Genomic DNA, 24,254 nt, shown 5'->3' on the forward strand with positions numbered 1-24,254 from the left:
ACAATGGGACTTGGTTAGGGATCACGGTGGAGAAAGCGACTACTTGCTGGGGATGGATTGAGCCTTAGGTTGTAGGGATGCTGTAGGCATGATGGTTCACTGACATTCAGAGGCAGCGCTGGATTTTCAGCAGAGAGGTTGGGCAGTGCTTCCTCTTGCCCATGGTTAGGCCTGGCTGTTTGGTTTGCCAACGGGGTAGGCGAGGACCAATCCAGCCATCCTTTCATACAGTCCACTCTGAACTGTTCTCTTTCCCCACCTGAGCTATTAGCACTCAGATGTGGGATGTCTGTAGCCATTGGGATATCCTGACCCATGAGGTGTTTCTGGTTACTACCTCCATCCCTCGCTGAATAGTGATCATCGAACCTTTCACTCCTGTTACCTTCCAGGGCTCTCACTCATAGGGGATGCAGAACTTTCTTTCTGGGTGTCTGTCTCTTAGTAACACTTTGTCTCCTGTCACTAGTAAAGTAGCGTGTGGGATTGTCATTGTTTTTTTTTTTTTCTCCTTCGTTGATTCAGTTTGGGCATCATACCTTTTCAGCTGCCACTTTGCTGCTAGGGTAATGGCTTTATTCAGTGTGCACCCAAACATGAGTACTGCTGGGACATATCCTGTTGTGCAGAGGAGAGTGTTCCCTTATGCTCTTAGGAGGTTAATGTGGCCCACTCTGAGTGGTTCCCATGGTCAACCCCTATTCGCACTGCTCTGTTGAGACTTTGCATGAATAACTCCACATATCTATTTGCCTGTAGCTGGCGTGGTTTTATCTTTCAATGCCATATGTTAAGGTGTTGCAGCTATTTCTGGAAGTCGGTGCCTTGGAATGGAGGCCTGCTGTCTCTCCTCACTTCCAGTGGCAATCCATTTGTGGTACTACTATCACAAGGGGAAAAATGTACAGGCATTTGCAATGCAATCAGTCTCACACTTGCTCGCGTTAGAGCTATTGGCGTTATAAATTCCTAAATGAACTTTTCTTGCCACATACATTTAAAATGAAAAGTAAAACATTAGTTGACAAAAGAGAGCAATCTGCAAGGTGGTAACAAAACCTTCCTAAGGCGGGACAAACGTAAAGCATTTATCAATGATAACAAAAGATTTTTGAAAGGCAAGCCCACGAATGAGTAAAAGTGAAGGTTGTGAGGTGGGCTTGGTTAAAAGCCCACAATACTAACAACAGGTCAAATCGCTTGTGTGCTCGACCTAAAAAAGGAGGTTTCACTCAGCGCACTGCCTCCCGAAATTCATAACCACCAAAGGGTGCAGCGTGGTTTTTCAAGAAGTAGAGGTTTTTTTTTATTCCTCCCAATCTACCTGAGTGTTATTTACCCTAGGTGATCACCTAATATTAGAATTTTAAGAATTGGATGAGGTAGTCTCACCCACGTAATGTGGCATACGTTATCAGCGGCCACCTTGTCCAACTTGTCCAACTTGTAAGATGATGCTACCAGGGAACACTCAACCTAATGATTGTTGATGGAGTTTTAAAAATATAATAATCTTCTGAATAATACTTTGGGGATTCAGTTATAATCTAAAAAAAACTTATTGTATACTGCCAGCATTACCTTTATTGGTTGGTACTTTAGGTATAAATAGAAAATACTATAAAGTACAGTTAATGGATGCTATTGGGTACAATGTCCCTGGCATCCCTTTCCTTTGATAACATGTTTCTGCCTCTTTTTAGCCATACACTGGTCTTGGGCATTCCTCAGGTCTATAGAAGGATCCCCTTCTTGAAAAACCATGCTGCATCCTTTGGTGGTTATGAATCCATATGTTGATAACACTTTTTCCAACTTGGGTTTCACATGTTTAAATGCCATGGGTGATACTAATTCGACCACAGGAAATTTGTAATGAGTTGTGCCTCCCATCAGGGAAGCTTCCCAAGTCTGCACCGACTTTGGGCCATGGCTGTACACCGTGTGTCTGGGAGCGGGACATTCTGCTTCACTAGTCAGCTGATAAGGGTAGCATTCGATCATCATGGTTCAACCACAAGGTCTATACTCGGGAACCATACTTCCTTGAGATGTTGTGCTTTTGACTTCGCCACTCTCTGATGTCCCAGGGTCACAAGCAGATTCGCAGAGTCCTGGGCACTACAAGCCTGTGTCCTCTGAAAATGAGAGAGTCTCCTATAGTATTGAGTTTGTCTCACATTTGCCAAGACTGGTGTAGCATTTCCAGTGACCATTGATCTAGTGCTTTTACCCTGTGCATGAATACCATTCACATGTACTGACGCATGGCTTCCTTTGCCTTTTGGAAGCATTAGTCTTGGAGGGTTTCTTGGGTAATTTCTTTGATCTCGAGGCCAACCACACAGCCTTCAAGAATGACATCTGCAGACACCACCAACTCATGCGAAACGCCAAGAGAACCATCTTCTAAGAACGCATCAACAAAAACGCACACAGCTACAAGGAGCTCTTCAACATCGTGAAGGAGCTCTCCAACCCTGGCTCCAATGTCAACGACATACCGCCATAACAAGACCTCTGCGACTCCCTTACCACCTTCTTCTACCGCAATATCGCAGACATCCATGACAGCTTCAGTACTCAGACCCCCCCGTCAGCCACTGACACCACAGACTCACTGCCCACCAGCCTCCTACTCTCCTGGACCCACGTCAACAACAACACCACCATCAAAATCATGAACACCAGCCACTCCAGCTCACCATCCAACCCCTGTCCTCACCACATCTTCAACAAAGCAAGCTTCGTCATCGCACCCCAACTCCGGAAGATCATCAACAGTTCCTTCGGGACTGCCACCTTCCCGGAGAGATGGAAACATGCAGAGATCAATGCCCTCCTCAAGAAACCCAAGGCGGACCCAAAGGACCTCAAGAACTTCAGGCCCATTTCCCTGCTCCCCTTCCCGGCAAAAGTCATAGACAAAATTATCAACAAACCACTGACTCGTTTCCTTGAGGAGAACAACACTCTGGCCCCATCCCCATCCCAATCCAGAGTGTGCAGCAACCACAGTACTGAAACCGCCTTCATCGCCTCCACTGATGACATCAGGACTATACTTGACAACGACAAAGCTGCGGCTCTCATCCTTCTGGACCTCTCAGCCGTGTTTGACACCGTCTGCCACCACACTCTATGCACACGCCTCAACGACGCAGGGATCTGCGACAGAGCCCTGGACTGGATCTCCTCCGTCCTCACCGGCAGAACTCAGAGAGTCTGCCTCCCTCCATTCTGCTCTGAAGCCACCAAAATCATCTGCGGCGTACCCCAGGGTTAGTCCCTCAGTCCAACCCTCTTCAACGTCTACATGGCTCCGCTCCCTAACATCGCCCAATTGCACAGCCTCAACATTGTCTCATATGCCGATGACACCGAGCTCATCCTCTCCCTCACCAAGGACCCCGCCATCGCCGAATGGATGAGGAACAGCTGCCTGAAACTGAATTCCGACAAGACTGAGGTCCTCATCTTCGGCTCCACCCCCTCAGCATGGGATGACTCCTGGTGGTCCGCCACTCTGGGAACCGCAGCGACACCCACCGAACACGCACGCAACCTGGGATTCATCCTGGACTCATCACTATGAATGATCCAGCAAGTCAACGCCATCTCACCCTGCAGCTTCAACACCCTCCACATGCTTTGGAAGATCTACAAATGGATCCCCACTGAGACCAGAAGAACAGTCACCCAAGCCCTCGTAAACAGCAAACTGGACTATGGCAATGCCCTCTATGCAGGAACCATGGCCAAGCTCCAGAAAAGACTGCAACACATACAAAACGCCTCCGCACGCCTCATCCTGGACATCCCCCGCCACTGCCACATCACAGCCCACCTGAGGGACCTACACTGGCTCCCCGTCAACAAGAGATTAACGTTCAAACTCATCACCACGCTCACAAGGCACTGCACAACACCGGACCAGAATACCTCAACAGACGGCTCTCCTTCTACACCCCGACCCAACAGCTTCGCTCCACCAACCTTGCCCTCGCCACCAGCCCACGCATCCACAGAATGACCGCCAGTGGCAAATGGTTCTCCCACCTCGCCGCCAGGATGTGGAACGCTCTTCCCATCCACCTACATCAGACACAGGACCTACTTACCTTCAGGAGACATCTCAAGACATGACGGTTCGAGCAGTAGCAGCCCTCCCTTTTCCCTCAGTGCCTTGAGACCCTCACGGGTGAGCAGTGCACTTTACAAATACTCTAATTGATTGATTGAAGTGAATTGGTCAGGTTAGAGAGAATTACAATGGAAGAAAGTGATGGTGTGCCTTAGTTCTTCAAGGAACAGTTGGAATCCTGTGCAACTATGAAAATTGCCCTTGGTTTGGCCCCAACTTCTCTGAAACTTTATTAGATTACAAGTTGTAAATGTTGGAGCTATTTACATTTAATGAGCTGTAAATCAAAATGTTGGAAAGGTGGGGGTTCTACACATTTGCTAAATGTGAATTTAAATGCTAAAAATTGGCTAGCAGCGGAGCGCCTCATGCTTCCTCACGATGATGGATATTTGCTTAAACGTACCACTGACACCCAGATTTCATGTAAGTTAACCCAACCTGTGTAGTCAATAAACTTGTGATAAATGTTTTGCAAAAGAAAAGTGTGTCAGTTATTTAAATCGCTGTTGCATAAAGTAATTATTATTGCCTGCATTCTCCCAAAAAAGCAAGGCATAGCAATGCTATGTTTTTTCCCTTTGTGCCTGTGCCGCTGTGCCTGCTGTCCTAAAAAAAACAGAACTGTATTTACTGCTCATAATAGGTTGTAAGGACTCTTCAATTTACTTCTACTTCACAATGGAGGGTAAGGATTCACATGAAAAAACTTTACCTCGATCATCTGCACAGGGAAAGTCATTGACTCTGAAGGGATCGCCAGCCTCAAAAATTGCTGAACTCTCGTTTTCATAATCTACAATATTTAGAGAACCAGCATCTCTCTGATGATTGTGCTGCATTGTTTTTAAAACTCTGATGTCAGTCTGATACAGGAACTCCATGTGCAGAGGAACCTTTGCCCATCATGTGCTGAGCTCAGCCTTTACCTCTCTCATTTCTGGACACATGAGCCTCAAGCCTACGCTCAAGCCTGTCAGAACACCACTGTCTGGTCCCAAGTGAGTACAACCAGTCAGAGTCGTATGGAAAGAGTGGTCACTGGGGTAGGACTGAGCTCCCTGGGTTCCATATAGTTAATGTTTGCTTGAGTAATCTAACTTTTTTTGCCTTAATTATAATGAATTAAGAGATGTTTGCTTCCGTTCGTTGGCTCATAGTGTTTCTGTGACTCAACATGTAAAGCTGGGGTTCTTAACCTGTGGTCTGAGGACCACTGGGGGTCTGTGAAGCTTTTTCAGAGGGTATCAGTGGCATTGCGTGAGGGGTGCAGGGGGGGCCGGCCGCACCGGGCGCAACATCTTGGAAGAGACTCGAGTGCTAAAATCCACGGGTTAGGGGGCGCAAATTACTTGCCTTGCCCCGGGTTAGGGGGTGCAAATTACTTGCCTTGCCCCGGGTGCTGACAACCCACGCTACGCCACTGGAGGGTATGCAACTGTTTTACAGAATTATACAATATTAAAATTAGTACATTACAATAAATAATGTATATACAAATAAAGGGCAATTGAAAACTTGTTCTATATTTGATTGTGTATTAAACAAACTATTTCAATGTTTGAGCATCTTGTGAATTCTTGTTTCTGTATTTTTGTGTATTGTTTTGAGGTTCAAATCATAGAAATTTCTTAGGATAGGGGTCTTAAGCTTCCAATAATGACTCATTGAGAATCCTAGGATTTCAGTAATGATTCAGTGGGGGTCCACAGAAGTCAAATGTTTAAGAATTACTGGTATATACAGCGATAATAATTAATTAAGCTACAGTCTGATCCCACGGTTGCTCCCAGGCCTCTCTTGCCAGGGCGACCCCTAACCCACATTTCAACTTTCTTCTCCTTTTAGCTTCTGAGTAAGACTTCCGATTTTTTTTTTATTACACATGAGTTGTCTTGTGAACTTCCTGATTAGCCTACCCACAGCTTGTGGGGTTTCTTCGTTCGCGTTCAGCATTATCTTGCGAGTTGGTGCTGGTTATTCCAATAGGATTTTGCAACTGGCTGCTTACTTAGGTTTAGCTCTTTCTCATGAATACTCTGAAACTGGTTCACACTGGCAACTCGCAAGCATTTTGTGTTCAAGTGCGTTACGTGCTTAGATTTCCCTCGCTAGTGACTCGCTGCAAGTGGCACTGGAGCACAAAGTGCTTGAGAAAGTCGTGATGTTCATGGATACACACCTCACACGAATGATCGGTCCTCAATTCGTTTCTTTTATTAACAATGACACGAGCTTTGTGAGAAAAAATGACATAACCTTGCACACCCATAACCACAGAGTTCAGGACAAGGAACATTCACCCACATACATCCAACGCCAGGATGCACAAAAACCAAGAGCGACCTTGGTCCCCCTTACTAAAGTTTGTTTGGGCATGCATGTGCCACAACACAATATAAAGCGAGCGCCTATTAAGACCTAAGTAAACGTGGGCCGTATTGGCACTAATGTGCTTGGCTCACGTCCCCTATTATCTCGAAAGGCCTGCAATCCCTGTTTATCTACCCACTTTCCTGTCAGTGCCCATACTCTCCTGCACCGCTTTTGTACACACACACGCGCACCACCATGCCCACCTACACCCCCACGTATCCATTCATGTGGTGCCTGCAAAGGCGCTTCGTTAAGTGCACAGCCCGCAAAATAAAGCACATTTCAAAGCCCTGCTGTCTAGAGGCAGGGCATTAAACCTCAAAACCTACACACACAAATAAGCTAAGAAACGGAAAAATCCCAGCCGTGTTTATTCCTAGCTCTGCATCGTTAGCTTTTATTTGCTGTTTTCTCTGTTTGTCTGACTCTCCTTGGGTTAATGTGTTCCCTGTCTGACTGTTCCAGCCTTAATTGTGTGCAAGGCATCCCGGGACAATCCTCGTGCAATGAGATGAAGGCAGAGCGATACCAAAAGCAGACAGAAACAGCTCGCTTATGTGGGGCCATAAAAAGACAGAAGGCTGGCGCTCAAATAGAGAACAGACAGGATGTGGCAAATTATAGGGTTCTCCCCTCAAGAAATGCTCTCTGTGGTGCGTGGATGCCCTCTGGGGTGTGTGACCCTTCTCACAATCAGCACGGCGTATGTACTTCCTGACCTAAAACATTTGCCTCTTTTTTTGTACTTTTTTTGCAATACACCCTATGCTGTTAGGCTGCTTGAGTCGTAAAGAGAATGTTATTTTTTGCCCCCTGGGAAGGGAGCTTTCACTATCTCATCAGCCATTAAATATAGCTTTTTCTTGCAGCTTTCCCTCTTTGTAGCATGTACCCGGCACTTCTGGAGGAGTCGTGGAGCTTTAGCATAATTATGCACTACCACCACCTTGCGAGCAGGGCCGGCCTTAGGACTGGTGGCGCCCTGTGCGACAGCTTATCTTGGCACGCCCCCCCCCCCCCCCCCCCCCCGCCCGACCTCCTCCTCGGTTTCACTCACTACCACGCGGCAAATGTGTTCCTCATCCCTCCATCGCTTCCCTTTTACATACATTTATGTGTTTTAAAGCACTTATAAAGGCTGGCTTTACTAATCCACTCAGCTAGCCACACAAAATATAGAGGCATATTTAGGAGCCCTTAACACCATTCTAACGTCACATTAGCGTCATTTTGTTTACGCTAATATGGCGTTATAAGGCCAAAAGCGATGTGCCATTTTTACAAAGTGGCTCGATGTATGTATTGCGCCACTTTGTATCCCTGTGTGCTATATTATACCTGCACCAGGCACAATGTATGCAAAGGTGGCTTTTCCCCGTTGGGAGGGGGGGGTGGGGGGAAGGAAGGGGGCAAATAAATGGAGCAAAGAAATCTGACAGATTTCTTTGCGTCATTTATTTCCGGCACTTTTAACGCCTGCTCAGAGCCGATGTTAAAAGGGGGGGGGAAGGGGGCAAATAAATGGAGCAAAGAAATCTGACAGATTTCTTTGCGTCATTTATTTCCGGCACTTTTAACGCCTGCTCAGAGCCGATGTTAAAAGGGGGTGGGGGTGGGGGGGGGGGGGGAAGGGGGCAAATAAATGGAGCAAAGAAATCTGACAGATTTCTTTGCGTCATTTATTTCCGGCACTTTTAACGCCTGCTCAGAGCCGATGTTAAAAGGAGGCATCTGTTGGTTACAATGGGCCTCTGGTTGCTTTGAAGGATTAGCATCAACATTTTTGACGCTAATCCTGCAAAGCGCCGGACTAGCATAAAAAATTCTGACACCAGTCCCCTAACTACCGCCATGTTGCGCCGTATTTTAAACACAGTGCACATATAGTGGCAGGGGAGAGCTAAGGGGCGCAAGAAAAGTGGTGCAGCACTGTGTGCAGCACCACTTATTTCAAATATTTAAGACCCCCCAGTGCCATTCTAATTCCACATTAGTGTCATTTTATTTAAGCTAATGTGGCGCCAGAAGGACAAAAACGCTGCGCCACTTTGTATCCCTTTGCGCTACATTTTGCCTGCGCCGGACACAATGTATGCAATGGGGGAATCCCCCCCGGAAGGAGGGGGGGCAATAAAATGGCACAAAGAAAACTGACAGATTTCTTTGTGTCATTTTTTTCCAGCACTTTTAATGCCTTCTCAAAGCGGGCATTACAAGGAAGCTTCCATTGGTTACAATGGGCCTCTGGGTGCTTTGCAAGATTAGCGTCAACATTTTTTATGCTAATCCTGCAAAGTGCCGGACTAGCATATAACATTCTGATGCTAGTCCCCTAACTACTGCCACGGTGCGCCGTATTTTAAATATGACACACACATGATAGCGTTAGGGAGGCGCTAAGGGCTGCAAGAAAAGTGGCGCACTATATGCAGCACCACTTTTCTTAAATATGCCCCATAGTTCTGTTTTTGCAGCAGCCATATTAACCCTCTGCGCTACTTTATGTTGTGTCAAAGCTGCCACTAGGCAAAACTTCCATCTCTCTCTGTAACAGGAACATTAATCACAAGAGGTATCTTGACATTTTAATTTCTTCCTGCAGGCAGGACACAAAAGGAACTTTTCAGCAGGTGCTTTTAAATAGCAAGTTTTGTAAGTAATTGCTGAACACAGCGCCCCCTGCGACCAGCACCCAGTGCGGTCGCACCGCCCAAAAGCCGGCCCTGCTTGCGTGCTACACCACGTACGGTACACACAGATGTATTGCTTTTGCACTCAGTCATAAATATGTTGTTGCTGTTCACATGACAGAAGTCAACATCTAGTAAGTCACAGGGTTGAGTGATTAGCCCAAGGTGTCAGGAAGCGAGTACCTGTCGATGGTACAACCGGTTTCAGCAGACACGTTTACATGTTCTACACACAATACCAGTAAGCAAAAAGGCTTGTGCAACTTTCAGTGCTATCTACCTTATTTTATATGGTTTCAAATGGTAGCATGCGCAGGCGATACACACCAGTATGACCTAAAGGGCTGATACAATACAGTCATGGTACTAAGAGCAAAGGCAGTATTTTGTCCCATTTTTCTTGTAATTTATTGTCAGTGCCCTCGAAGGGCCATATTACACCAAGTGCCCTGGAGTGAAATGGGCATTTCTGCCCGCTTTGCGGGGCCCCAGGGCACATTGGTATTACAGAAGGGGCCACAGACACTTGTGCGGCCCCTTCTGTAATACAAATAGCGCTGGTGCACATGCAGCGTCAGTGCTATAATCAGAGGGTGTTCTCTCATTTGCATGTGGATTTGGACCCATGCAAAGGAGGGAATCTATTTGCCTCTGCGCCTGTGCCGTATTATAGACACAGGCCCAAAGGCAAAGAAACTTTCAGGAGGCGTGCTGTCAGTTGCCCCCTGACTGCAGCCCTCTGGGGGAAATCAAGGACCCAGGCATCCCCTTGCAGGCAGGTGCAGTCACCCACTGCATCCGCTTGCAAGGGGATCTCTCACTCCTCTTCAAAGTGCAGGTGGGTTACCGCCTGCACAATGAAACACTGAGCCATATTTGTAATACAGTCCCAGCTAGGCATAGCCAGTGTTGTTGTGACGACCCGCTGTACATGAGTGATAAGGTATGAAGTACCTCTTGCTGGACATTATAAGGATATTGCAAGTCACCAAAGAGTTCCCTAACAATATATGTTGGAAAGTGGATTCCAATGTCGAACGACCCTCCAGAGCAAGCCGATTTCAATGCAAGGTTGAATTGCCTCTCCACGAGCCCGGGTGAAATCCTGGAAGTCTGGAGCTCCAGAGGTTTTCAGCAGGATGAACCAGCAAGTCAGGCCGGGTCGCAGTCGGCATAAGCCAGTTTGACTCATGCTGTTGGGCAGGTCCACTTATGGAGCTTTTTTCCAAAGTTGACCTAACTTCTCCAAACGTCTGGATCTTCTTCCAGAACTTTTTCTAAGGTTCTTTAAATGTCCACAACTCACCACAAGGTTCCAGAAGCTCTGATTTGTCCTTCGGGTTTAGGACTCCAACTCCCAGAATGCACCTGGTTCAAATCCAAAAATGACCACTGGTCAGTTTCTTCAGGGCCTGATGCAGGGGACTCTGGACAGCTGTTTTCTACCTGAGGCATACAGGGAGTTCCTTCTTGAAGCAGTAGAAGAGAGGCAAAGTCCTTTTGTTGGTGAAGCTCAAGTGTGCAGCTGGTGCAGTCCTTCTGAGTGCAGTGTCCAGGTGCAGGCCAGGGGTCTAGCAGGGCAGTCCTTCTTCTTCTTCTTGTCTTGTTCCTGTAAGGATCTGAGGTGGGGTGCAGCTCTGCCAGTTTTATCCTTGCTCCTGAGGTGGAGAGCAGGGGGGGCCTCTGTCCAATCATGTACGCCCACCATGCTCTTGAGTGACCACTTCCTGGAAGTGTGGCAAAAATCAATCCCAGGGAGCAACGTTCCTCCAAAATCCATGACGGCAAAAATTCTATCTTAGAGTTTAGGTCTGGCTGACCCCCACCCACGGGTGTGGCTACGTTTCCCTCTACACAACCCTTCCTTAATCTAATCAGGGGACACCTGGCTGTCTGGGTTTGCAGGAAATGGGAGTGGTACAGTTGCTGTCCCAAATGTCCTTCCCTCCTCATTTGAAGACCAGTTTGGCTGCTCCCCCCATCCTGTTCTGCCATCTGCTGAGGCAGATCTCCTCCCACCAGACGCTTCCTTTGTTTCAGCCCAGGCCACTTCACAACTTATAAAGGCAGCCTGGTGCAGGCTGCCAGAGGCTGACCAATCAGAAAAGGGCACTACAGGGCAGAAGTTGGTAACTTTTAGTAAGAGTTCTAAAACGTTTTCTAGGTACAAGTTATATTAAATTCAACAGTGACAAGGTGTTAGCTTTATTATAACTTTTAATTTGATACTAAACATGCCATATTCAGCTCCTTCCTATGGAAAATAAGATTATTTTCAAACAAAGTCTCTTCATGTTAGCCTTTGGAGCCCATTCACTACAATGGGGAAAATGAATTTAGCTGTTTTTCCCTCACCATAAAGTCCCTCCTTAAAGATACACTGTACCCAACCCTAGGGGCACTCAGGGCATACATTAGGGTTGACCTATATGCAAAAATAAGGTAGCTTAGGACTTTGGAAGTACTTTTAATTCCAAAGTCAAATTTGGGGTTAACTTTAACTTAAAAGCAGCCAGCAAGGCAGGCCTTTCTTTAGAATGAACCTGGACACCACAGCAGTGCACCTATTTTGCTGGGGCCCTTAAACCTACCTACATGCCATACCATATACTAGAGACTTATAGGTAAGGTTGGTACAGTGAATTATAATTAGCCTAATTTGTATATCCATTTTAAGCAGAGCACATGCCCTGGGACTGTTTAGCAGTGCAGAGGGCACCATCAGAATCATAAAAACAGCAGTATAAGTGAAAAATGGGGGCAAAAAGTTAGGGGGCTTCTGCAATCAGCCCAGTTTTCCCACAATACAGAGGTATGAGGTTGAAGGCACCGTTCCTTTATAAGGTTATGGAAGGCTGAGGTGACTTGCAATATCCTTATCAGGTATGCCAAGAAGTATTTAATCCCATAGTACATAGTCATGCCATCATCTTTCCCACAAACCATTTAAAACCATGGTTCATGACTCTCATATTAAAGAGAAGCATGTTTGCATACATGAAGAATAAAAACAAAAACTCTAGTTGCAAAACACATCAAATTAAACAGATCAAAAACCTGTTAGATATTTGTTGCAAACAAATATTAGAAACAGTTCCATACAAGTCAGATTTAAAAAACAAATAAAAGCTGCAGTAGCTCGGAATGTGTAGAAACATGCAGAAAGATTCTAGCTTTTCTCTATCTGAGGAGGCAAAAAATAAACCTATTCTCTGCGCTTGTCATTGTAAGCTATTAAAATAGAGCAGAAGAAAGGAAAGCAACATTCAGTTTTTGTTGCTTTAAACAGCTGCTTCAGTTATGCTCCATGACCTGACCTGCCTGTCATCTCTGCTGCTGGCAGCAGGCATTGGGACGTTAGAACACAACTGTAATAATAGTCGAGTTCTGACATCTTTTCTAATAATCGGCGACTGAGTGCATCACAAGGCCCTTTGTAAATGTTCACTGGTCACCTTTCAGTTGCTTACTGCTATATTTGGTTGTTAAACTGGCACAAATGAAGTGCCATCTATGCCCAGACAGTGTTAACAAGAGTAAAAATTACAACATACTGAAGTTATACCATTACATAATGTGGCACATTACACCACATAATTTGCCTTTTCTTGCTGCATGATTTAGTCAACCATGCTGCATAATTTGGCCCTCCACTGCTGCATAACTTCAGTGGCCCTGGTCTAGGGCATGAGCAGAGGGAGAGGTTGCAGCACTGGCCAGACAAGAAGCAATGGATGGCTAAGTAAGCAGATGGGAGGATGTAGAGGGTGGGAAAAAGGTGAGGGTTAGTTATGGTTGGCTACTAAAGTCACACTTGATTGTTTACATATAAGAAAGGTCTCTTAAAAAACGTAAGTTTAAGTGATATTGTTACGGCTTTGAACATCTAAAGAACTGTAATTCTACACTTATGGTAAGCTGGGCAAGCATAACGAACAACAATTCACTGCTCACAACAACTTTGGCATCACAGAGGAAAACATAATTACATTGTTGATGACCTCACTGGTGCATCATATGTCACTATCAATAGCTTCACTACTGCAATTGTACAGAATTATCCTTATTAATAATATCATATTGTAGATGTAATATTGCAAATATTATGATGCATCCTAACCGCTACTTTGTGACGACAAACTGTTCACGTCATCTGCACTACCTCTCTAGTGCAGCTGAGTTGAAAGTTTTGTCAGTTGCACTGCTAGAGAAAATACTTCCGGCGCTAGCACCTTGCACCTATGCCCTATGGGGGGCACAACTCTAACCCTCAAACACCGATCCTTGTGGGATAACCACTGCTGGAAATGGGAGCGGTACCTCTACCAAGTGGATCACTGCTTCAGGATGGCGATCCTCAAGTAGTGATCCACCCACTAGACACCAGGGAGAGGAAAGCAACCCCGAGGCATGGGCATTGACACACCAGACACCATGGATTTTGTTACAGGAAAATAGGGACTGGGACCCACCCCGGTATTGAGCCGCGTTCCAACCCCAAGAGTCTTCTGCCTACCCTGGGAGCAGACTGAAAAATGAGAATTACCCTAGTCTGATTCCTGAGGGTGCAGAAGACATCAGAGATTTTGGTAAAGAAAATAAAAGAGGTCGCCCACACTGACAAAATGCTGTGCACCACTCCAAAAACACCCCCACTTTCTTTCTGCACCCAAAATCCCCCCTGATCTGGGGGTCAAATTGGGGGGGGGGGGGGGGGGGGGGATACGCTTGCACCCATACGCTTGCACCCAATGTGACCACACAGGGAGTCAGAAAGCATACCAAACACTAAGATATGAGGTTAAAAAAGCACCCATACACCCAGGGAAGTGGTGCGACTTGCACGGATCACACTAACTTTTCTAACCTCAAATGTCCAGCAAGCCTCAAACTTTGCCCACAAACACACATTTTCCTTACTTTCTCTGAAAAAATATACTGGAATCTGCAGGGCTCCACAAAATTCCTACCACAGGGAGTTCCCACACTTCTCCCAATAAAAACGGTACACCACTTGTGTTGAAGGGCCCCGCAACCATAACAGGATGGATCAAACCAGGGAATATGTGAAGATCATAGTGACTCTGGATGGTCCTTGGTTTGATAATGGACCCCCCATTTCAGAATTGTCTGAGTTTAGTAGGTTTACCTGGGTAGCTACTGAGCCTCGTCCCAAATACTGATATTGATCTTGAAAATTCGATGTCCATGTATCGTTTTTGGTTCTTTTCTGTTGTGGGGGATAAGCCCAACCACACAACAGTTGTGGATTTGTTATTATAAAAATATAAATCGAATTTCTCTTCATTTCTGGCTCTGAAAATGTGAAAAAGTGTGCAAGAAAGAATAGGACTTGCAGAATGACTTCTAAATCACATGATAGTATGGGTTATCCAGTTATCCCAAATGCTGAGAAGTTCAAATAACCACTGTTCCAAAACTCAGTATCTATTGGGCATTTACAAAGTACATAGCTTTCCCTTATACCCATTTATTAATTTGTTGGATTTTAATATAGAAATGGATGCATGGCCAGTGCAAAAAGAAAAGTCATTATAAGCTGCAGCTCAGTTGTTGGGTCTGAGTATCTCATGTTTTTGGATAAGCAACAATCTCTATAAATCCCTGCCACCAGAAGGATCAGAAGGACGTAACAGTACATTGCTTTGGTAAATCAGCTGTTGGGCAAAAAGTATAGATGAAAACATCAGCTATTTCTAATTTTCTATTTTTTACATTATTTTTAATTCAATGATTAGTTTATTTGGAAAACCCATGAGCGATATACAAAAATTACCAGTTTCTGAATTCGGATGGTTACCTAGTTTTCAAAAACATATAGCGCTCTGGGTTCACCCATGGGTTTCACACTTTTTTCTATGACAATCTGCAACTAGGTGAAACCAGAAAAAAATGGAAAAATGCAAAAAAACAAAACAAGTTTTTTTTTGTTACACCTCTGCTTGTTCCTGAAAGCTGGAATCGTGGGATCTTAGCACAGCAAACCTTTTGTTGGTTTTATTTTCACTATAAAATGTATATATATATATATATATATTCATTCATTTTATTTAATTGTTTCAGCTTCAAGCCTTACAGTATATAAAAAACAGTGCACACAGCAATAAAACTTGATTACATAAAATCATTATTCATTTCTTAAAAGCTTAAGAACTTAAAAACAAGGATCTTCTTTATCCAAGCATATCCAATTCTCATAAAGGAATCACATACACATGTACAATTAAATAATTTACAGTAAAACCCCCTTATATATCTGGGGGATGGAGCACTTCCCGTCAATACCAACCTATACAAAGGGGCCCTCAGGAGGAAAGTGCGAGTGCTCGTAGTGGATAGTAAAAGCAGCAGTGATTTTGCTACCTTGTGGTGTTAAAAAGATATTTAATAAGGTGATGGATATACCTCATTTATATAGCGGAGGAACATTCCTCTCACAAAACGGCAACTATGGCCTTATAGATCTTATGAATCTGTTGGTTCAATCAGCCCTAGTTTAGTTGCTAGCTCCCTCAACCAGTGTCAATCGTCCCATATGTATGAGGCTATCAAGTTGTGTTCACTAATATTGCCCGGTCTTGTACGAAGTGCTAATGCAGTTTTAGTGCAATTTGCTCTGTTAGACTTAAAAAGGGGGTGGAGCCACCTACGCCTTGTCACATCAAATTTCTTACAAACAGGGTGAAGTGGACCACATTGTCTACCTCCCCAGGAGTGCAGTCACAATAATCGAGTCCTGCCGCCATCCAATGCGTGCGAACCAAGTAACCTCTTAAGGGCAACGCACCCAATCTATATATAATGTAAAGGGACCACTTCAATTCAGGATACAGCAGATCCAAGTAATCTGGAGGGGCAGGCTCATAGACATTGATAGTAATAACTTGTGATCGAATTGGGCCTAAGTTCCTGACACATCCTCCTCTTGTTAAATTCACAATATCGTTCTTTTACCTTACCCACAGTGTTCTGATTAACTCCACCCTGATCCTCCCAGAGAGCCTCTAACCGGGGGTTACCTAGGGTGCCTTTGACATGAGCGCCCTTCTGGTCTACCATTCTCAGTGACCTCTTCAAGAGTTTCTAAATACACTGCCACCCTAGGATTGCAAATTAACCTCACCCAATATAATATTGGCCTTAAAGCTGCTAACTCTGATATTGGCACCAAACGTAGCTCTGCAAAGAGGGCCTTAGGGGAGTGCCCAGCCCTAGCCCCAGTAGAGATTTCAAAAACTTAATTTCCCCTATCTGCAGTGCACTAATATCAGCGTATACCCAGAGTTCTGCTCCATAGAGTTTTGCAGCCACTGCTTTCCAGGCATATATTTCCAAAATTATACTAATATTTCTTGCTCCAACCTTGTACTTAAGCTTCAATATTACCCCTGCTGCTTGCTTAAGGACTATGGCTGCCTTCCGAACTTGGCGGTCCCAGCTCAAGTTCTCTAAAAACCACACACCTAGATAATCAAAGTACTTGGTAACCTCAATTGGTATGTGGTTAATGGCTAGTTCCGCAGGAGACTGGGGAAGGGTCGCAGGGCCATCCCCATGGTCTTCATTCAATTGATAGTTAATGATTTTTCTTCGCAGTATTTAACAAAACAGGCGAGTAGCCTATGGGCCGCGTTCTCAGTGCATGCCAATAAGTAATGTGTCGTCCGCAAAGATAAGCATTGGAATCCTTCTATCAGCTGCAACAGGGACATCTAGCTGATTCCCTAAAAGAAAGTCAGCCACAAGAAAAGGCTGAGGAGTAGGGGGGGCAGGACACAGTCTTGCCGAACACCCTTTTGTACCTAAAAAGGGTCTGTGCACTCCTTGTTCATCCCATATCTCTGGCCGTATTGTCCATCTGAAGTGCTGCTATGGCTTTCACTAGGGGGGGGCATCGATCCCTAGGTCCATTAGTGACCTCCACAATTTGCCCCAATCCACTGAAAAGAAAGAGTCTTTCAGAGCTATGAAGACCAAACATAGAGAGGACCTCCTAACTACTGTAAATTTGTATGAGATCAAGTAGAGGTGGATGATATGGTCAATAGTTCCCACCAGAGGCCGGAAGCCAGCTTGTGCTTCTGTTATCACACCCTGGGCATCAGCCCACCCCTGTAACAGGTTAAGTAGGACGCTCCCTAGAACATTCCTGACTCCATCTAGTAGGGAGATCGGCTGATAATTAGCGGGACAGCCTGGATCGCCCTTCTTATAAATCAGGACAATAATAGCAGAGCGCCAGGACTGCGGTACTGCATTACCCTCAAGGGTAGCATTGAACACCTTGGTAAGTATTTTAGCCCAGTAGTAGGGTGCCTCATGATAAAGATCCACCAGAACCAGATCTGGGCCCGGGGCCTTATTCCTCTTCATTGCTCCCAGTGCTCTAATCACTTCTGGGATTAAAATTCCTATTTCACTAGTGGTGGGAAAAAAGGGGCGTCTTGCCTCTGTATAGTACTCATGTGGCCGATCCCTTGGCCCCTAGACAATGTACTGAAGTGGTGAACCCAGGCGGTTGGGCCTATATGGGTTTCTACAATGTTCGCTGTACCCTTCCCCACTCTAGCTACTAGGTCCCAGAATTTATTGGTGTTATGGTTAGCTATGGCTGCTCTGAGTTCAGCCCACATTGCAGTTTGGTACAGCCGTTTCTTGGTTATTAGTAGGCACTTATAATCTCTTCTTTATTCTTTAAATTTAATTTCACTAATTGAGCTATCATTGCGCTGTGTTAAGGCAAGTGAAACTTCTCTTTTTGCCTTTGCGCACTCCTTGCCAAACCATCCTTCACATCCTGACTGCCCTTTTCTAATACAACCATCTGGTTTAAGCGGCGCTGGTTTAGGCCCCCAGCTCCCCTGTCATTAGGTCATAAGCAGCCAGTATCAAAGGGCTGTCGTTAGCCGAAACGTCTATGATAGATTGTCCATAATTGGCTATTATGGGTTCAAGCTGCGGTAGTCCCTGATGATACTTCTCATCATCCCACCGTATTCTTCTTCTGTAGTTGGATGGAACAATCTCCCTCTTATACCGCCCTGGGGCCCATCCTGATGTAATTCCTAGCCCCAGATCATCCGTCCTTATAGTGAGGTCAAGTAGACTGTGATCACTTTCCACTGTGCTAACTATGGCTATATCTAAGCTAGATGAACATGCTTCCACATTGACAATAACATAATCAATGATTGAGGAGGATCTACCATTATTGAAAGTTAGCAGCGCCATCTGACTTTGAATGCCCATTAACAAAGTGGAGACCGTTAGTCAATAAAAGATCAGTAAGGGCCTTAGCTTTTTTGTAGACTTAACGCAACTCATCGCTCTCTCAGAGATCCCCATACTACGATCTTCCAGCAAGATTTTGTGGCACAAACCTATGAGCTGAAGTCGCCACAAATCAGCATCACACTCCTGCCTCCTTCACAGCCCCATGCAGTTTTACCATCTACCATGCTTCTTCTGACCTTTTCCATATATGTAGAGCACACTTTCGAGAGTGCCTGACCCTACAGAGACCACCCTGGCAGAATGTATACATTCAAGATATCAATATGCTTTCTTCCACAACAGTTTTTTTCTGTTTTTCAAAAACAAAAATGCTGCTAAATTTTGGCTATTTTTTTCGGTTGCATCTAGGGAAATCCGCAAAACCTGAGTACATTTAAAATCCCCAACATGTGGAAAAATGGGAGGCAAATTAGGGCTGGATACCTTTTTTATAAAAAAAAAACGTGAAAGGTTAAGTGTGAAGTGCTCCAAACATAAAAAAGCATTTGCAATGCAATGTGTCTTGCGTTTGCTCGAGTAAGAGCTTATTGATCCTAACTTGACATTTCTTGCCACATAAATTCAAAATGTAAAGTAAAACAGTTGACATAAGAGCCGATAAAAGGCTACACGGCCGCCATGAGCATCAGCGCGAAGGAAAGACACAAAAATAAAAGGAAGTTTGCTTGTAGTCAAACATATCAGCAACTGTGCAATTATCCATGTAACACGGTCTGTGTCCAAGACAGTAACAAAACTGCTCCAAGGAGGGACAAACAGAAAGCATTTACCAATGATTACAAAGGACTTTTGAAAGGAATGCCCATGAATGAGTGAAAGTGATGGGCGCACAGTGGGTGTGGTTAAAAGCCCACAGATAGATTGCAACACACTAAAGCGCTTACCTTGACCTAAAAAATGGGTCAGTGCTGGGACTGTAAAGCCTTCTCAGATAAGGGGTTAAACACAAGGTTCAATATTTTGTTTGCATGAGGGCTCTATTAAGGAATATTATGCCACTTCCAGTGAATACAACTGCATGGCTGGTGTTACATGATCATACACTTTTGGCATTAAAGCCACTCTCTTGAAAAGAGATCTTGCTTACAAATGTTTGTACTTACTTTGAGGACACCAGGTGGCTGACAGAGGAAATGAACCCACACTCCTGCGTGTGGGCATGTCTGTAAAATTACAGTGGCAATCCAACCTGGTAACTCCGAAAATCGAGTGGAAAGACATCAAATAATAACCAGCGGTACAGTGGCCTTTGTTGTCTACATCTTTCTGAGAACATCTGTAAACGAACGTTAGAATTGCAACCCTTTTAATTGCTTCTAATAATTACAATGGTAATGACAATAACTGTTACACCGTGTGTGATAATAATTTGGTGTAGAAGGCGCTATACCTGAAAAGGTACTGTTGTGCACAGGTAAACACACCCATAACTACTTCACTGACAGAGAGAAATGTTATTTTAAAGCCTATGCAAATTAAACAAATATGCCTCTGGCCTCAAGAAGTCTGCAAGGTTTGTTCATATGTTAGTCTTTAGAACACGTTTTCTGGCACCCAGTGCTTTTTTTAGCTCACTGCTGAAGGTTGAAGAATTCCATTGTTCAAGACACTGAGGCCACACCACCAGCTCTAGCGAGTTGTTACAAAAAGACCATGTTTAGCCTATTTCCAGATACTGTGGGTGGACATACAACGGGTCAGATTTGTACGTATTTGCAAATATATAGGCCGATGTTACCAGAGGGGTTTAAGTACATAAAATGCTACTTTAATTGGCATCATTCTTGACCCATATCTCACACAGAGAGGAAATTGTGGACAACTACATCACCTTCCTGTCCTAAAACATGTACTTATCACAAAGATATAGTCAACCATAAGAAATCAAAAGGAACCGAATAGATCAATCCAGAAAACAAACGCCAATCCTAAAAACCACCATTCTGGACCCATTCATGCCCTCAAGTACCTGTAACATCAAGGTAAACAATGTTAAAGTAATAGGTCCGCAGACTCATAATGTCTTTGCTAGGGTCACTTCTAAGAATGCTCCGGGCTTGCTTGGACTGTAGATATCGGAGATACAATTTTTTGAAACAGTATTGATTTGGGACAGTTCATGGAAATCAAACTCCAAAGTGTAAGGTTTTGATAGAATTACAATCATGCCACCATCAATATTAAGCAGCTGCTCTCGGAGCTTAAAGATCAATATAGCAACAATATATAGTTTTACTAAATTATTTATAAATTTACTGCTAACCAGTTTTCTCCGTTTGTTGCTTCGATAAGGTACATTAATCCTTCATGTGGTCATTTGATAGCCTGTAAAACAAAGGGGAATCATCTGCATAATTGTAACAACAAAATGCCCCTTCTAGAATGTTCAGTAAAGATTTTACACGCATGTTGAATAAATGAGAAAGGGCAGCGACTGGTGACGTTGCAAATGTTATTTAACTACATTAATCCTTATATCCAACAAAGCGGTTTTTAACAGCGGGTTCACCTAGGCCGATTTAAGATATCTTTGCACTGCCACTCCAATGTAAAGACGACATTTATTAAATATAAAATGAAGGGGTGAATCCTCTAATGTCTTCAGTTATGATTCTGTAAGGCAGCTGATCACAATCACAGGTGTTTGGTTTAAATTCCACGATAATCCAATGAATTTCATCTGATGTGCTGATGGCATGCTTTGCTTCCTGAAAGTTTGGATGCCAGCTCAACTGCTCACTTCTGCCCACATTATACTCTTTTAATTCACAAGTTCTAATTGACTTGTCCTTATTTTGTCTCTAAACGTATTAATGTTAGATCTCAGAAAAGGTGGACGTGTATTACTTTCTTCAAATTATCCCTCTTTTGCTTCAGTTCACACAGTTTATTCTTCTCTTACCCTGGATCTAAGCTCACATGTTATATTTACTGATTTATGCCATGGTTTTTAGGTTGAGCATAGCAGCGCGGAAGCGCTGCTATTTCGATGTGTTGGTATGTATCTGACCTTTTAACCACGCCCACCGCATGCCCTCACCATCACTGGTTCATGGGCTTGCCTTTCAAAAATCCTTTGTTTTAGTTGGTAACTACTTTACGTTTGTCCCTCCTTTGGGTGGTTTTGTTACTGCCTTGGGGACTGACCCTGTTACATGGCTTTTGCAGATAACTCTGACTGCGAGCAAACTTTTTTTCCTTTTTTTTTCTCTCCTCCGCACTCAAGGGGGCACTTTGAATCGTCTCGCTTATGTCAACAGTTTTACTTTTTATTTTCAGTTTGCAAATGCGTCTTGCTAACCAAACAATTGGAATGCAATGGGTCTTGCGTTTGCTCCATAGAGGCCGCAGTCTGGAAGAAGATTGATTCCTTTATAGTTTGTGCTTAAAAAGCGCTAACTACACTAAAGCCGGCATTAACATAAACATTAAGGTCCCTATTGTTGCTAAAACTTCCATATGTGTGTTTTGTGGGCATAGTGAACATGACGCGAATTGCTGGAAATTGCAGTTTTCGAAGCTTTTTGACTTTTTGCAATTCCCTTTCCAACCTTTGCAGTTGTGGGCTAAAACTATTTTTGTATTTCCTGGACTTTTAATCTCTGCTTAGGTTTGACGATGTTACTGACTAAAGCAGATTAGTATAGCTGAATTGTTCCAAGATCGATTTGTCTCACCAGATAGAAGCCAAGTTTTGTGTTACAGGAGGGCAAAGTCCTGATCTATGTTCAGATGTGATTGATAATGTCCTAGATTATCTCCTGTTATTCCAGTAGTTATAACGTTTTGTCACTTTTTCTGTATACTATAATTACATGGGGTTAGCCCCAGATGGTAATGATGTGGTTAGGCAGGGTTGTTTATACATTATCACTAATCACTGGGGTACCGTTCAACAACAGCGGGCCCATAAACATTATCAAAAATGCCTGTCAAACAGCACAGGAAATGAATTTGCTAATCGAAGTCTAATGTAACAATGAGATCTGTATCATTTATAAACGGGGCTAACAGCTTTGTAGTCTTTATTCCTTTTTATACTTCCATCTGTATTCATCCAAATTTATTTTGGGCTAATTTTATTTGTGTTTATCTATACTTATATTGTTTTCTAAAAAATTAAACCTTCAACTGGTATGTTTCCACATTCATGTAATCAATAAATGCATACTCACACTTGAGTGACTGATGGATTTAGGCGCTATACACTGTCATTTATAATAAATCAATACATTCATAGGAAAACATTACCATTTCAGCATAAACGTGCACATCTGCAGCTGTTTACACCTCAATAGGAAACATCGTTTTTTAACTCCCGTCCTCTCGACCTACACAGCCATTGGCCTGACAGTCATGACTGAAAGTATGAAGCATAAGTCAAAAGAAAATCTATCTAAGTTTTCCGTCTCCATTTATCTATAAAATTCTGTAAAAACAGAAAACATGGAGTCGTCATAGTAAATGTAATTTGACAGAGAGAACATATAGACGGCAGTGCCTTTATACTGCTGTTGCATTGAAAATTATGTAGTTTATGAGCATTGTATGTGATTTATTTGCGAAACAAATCTGATTTGCTATTTCAAACTATTTATTCTCTTGAGTTTCCATATGTTCTTGTAATGATTGCATACACCTATCTTCTTATTATCGACCCACGTACTTAAATGATCTGACCTCATGTACAGTTTAAAAGTAAGCTTGCAAGTTTAAATAGTTTTTCTTGATTAGACATTGGGTTGTTTGGGAAATCTTATACAATTCAGCTATGCTTTTTGTGAAGGGACAGATAAATGACCATGTGAGCACTTCCATAACCTATAACTGACAGATATCAGGCTGTAAAACTTTCAGATTTTTTCCAGAGCTCCTGGCCGGCTCCTACTCTGTGCTTAGCTCCAAATTTAGGTTGAGCAAAACACAGTTCACTGAAGGATTTGAAGAGATATCTAATCTGGAAATTCTTTCAACCATGATTGATGACAGTCCATACAATGAATTCTTGACTTCCTCCAAGATCAAATATGGTGGAAGCATAGGCTACTACCAGTGGTGAACTGATCAGCACCAGCTTCAGTGCTCTACGAAAATGAATGGTTTTACTTTAAACCTTTGGATAAATGGGTTTGGTGCATCATTGTTTATTTACAGTTAAGGATACGGAAAGTGCACACTAAAATGCATAAACAATAAAAGTAAGATTTTTGTACACCACTGTGATTTTTTTTTTTTTTAGACCAGCTTAATTGATGTTTCAGCAATTCTGAGACATTCATTTTGGGAAACCTGTATATGCTTTTTTTAATTGATTACCTTTTATGAAATCAATTTTAAATGTAAGTACGTTTATAGCCAATTCTTCTACTATGAGAATTTTCCATACGTACTGAGCCTTTCGTTGAGAAATACCTATTTGTATTATTAATGAAATTATCTTGTTTCAATCTTTCAACCTAAACACTGTTCTAGAGCCTCTTTCCCAGTGCAGTATGCACACTTATGGTGTATCATTAGAGCATTTGAGATATTCAGCATGTTCCTCATATTCTACCTTTTGAAGACGTGAAGTCCATGTATTAGACACAGTACTCAAAACTGATCCGCACTATCTGTTATTTGTTAGATCAATCGATGATGTTTCCTGAAAAGAATGTTTCTATGAGGACATCAGCAAACAAAGCTTTACAAGCTGCCTTTTTACACCAGTTGATCTCGTGAGATCATTA

At 43.5% G+C, this 24,254-nt stretch overlaps 1 protein-coding gene across 1 annotated transcript in view; it reads right to left on the bottom strand.

Moving 5' to 3' along the window:
* Window positions 1–24,254, bottom strand: part of JAZF1 (JAZF zinc finger 1) — a 620,003-nt gene that overhangs the window by 36,585 nt on the left and 559,164 nt on the right. The gene's annotated exons all lie outside the window — the stretch shown is intronic.

The sequence above is a fragment of the Pleurodeles waltl genome, chromosome 10 (assembly GCF_031143425.1).
Source record: "Pleurodeles waltl isolate 20211129_DDA chromosome 10, aPleWal1.hap1.20221129, whole genome shotgun sequence".
NCBI classification, from domain to species: domain Eukaryota; kingdom Metazoa; phylum Chordata; class Amphibia; order Caudata; family Salamandridae; genus Pleurodeles; species Pleurodeles waltl.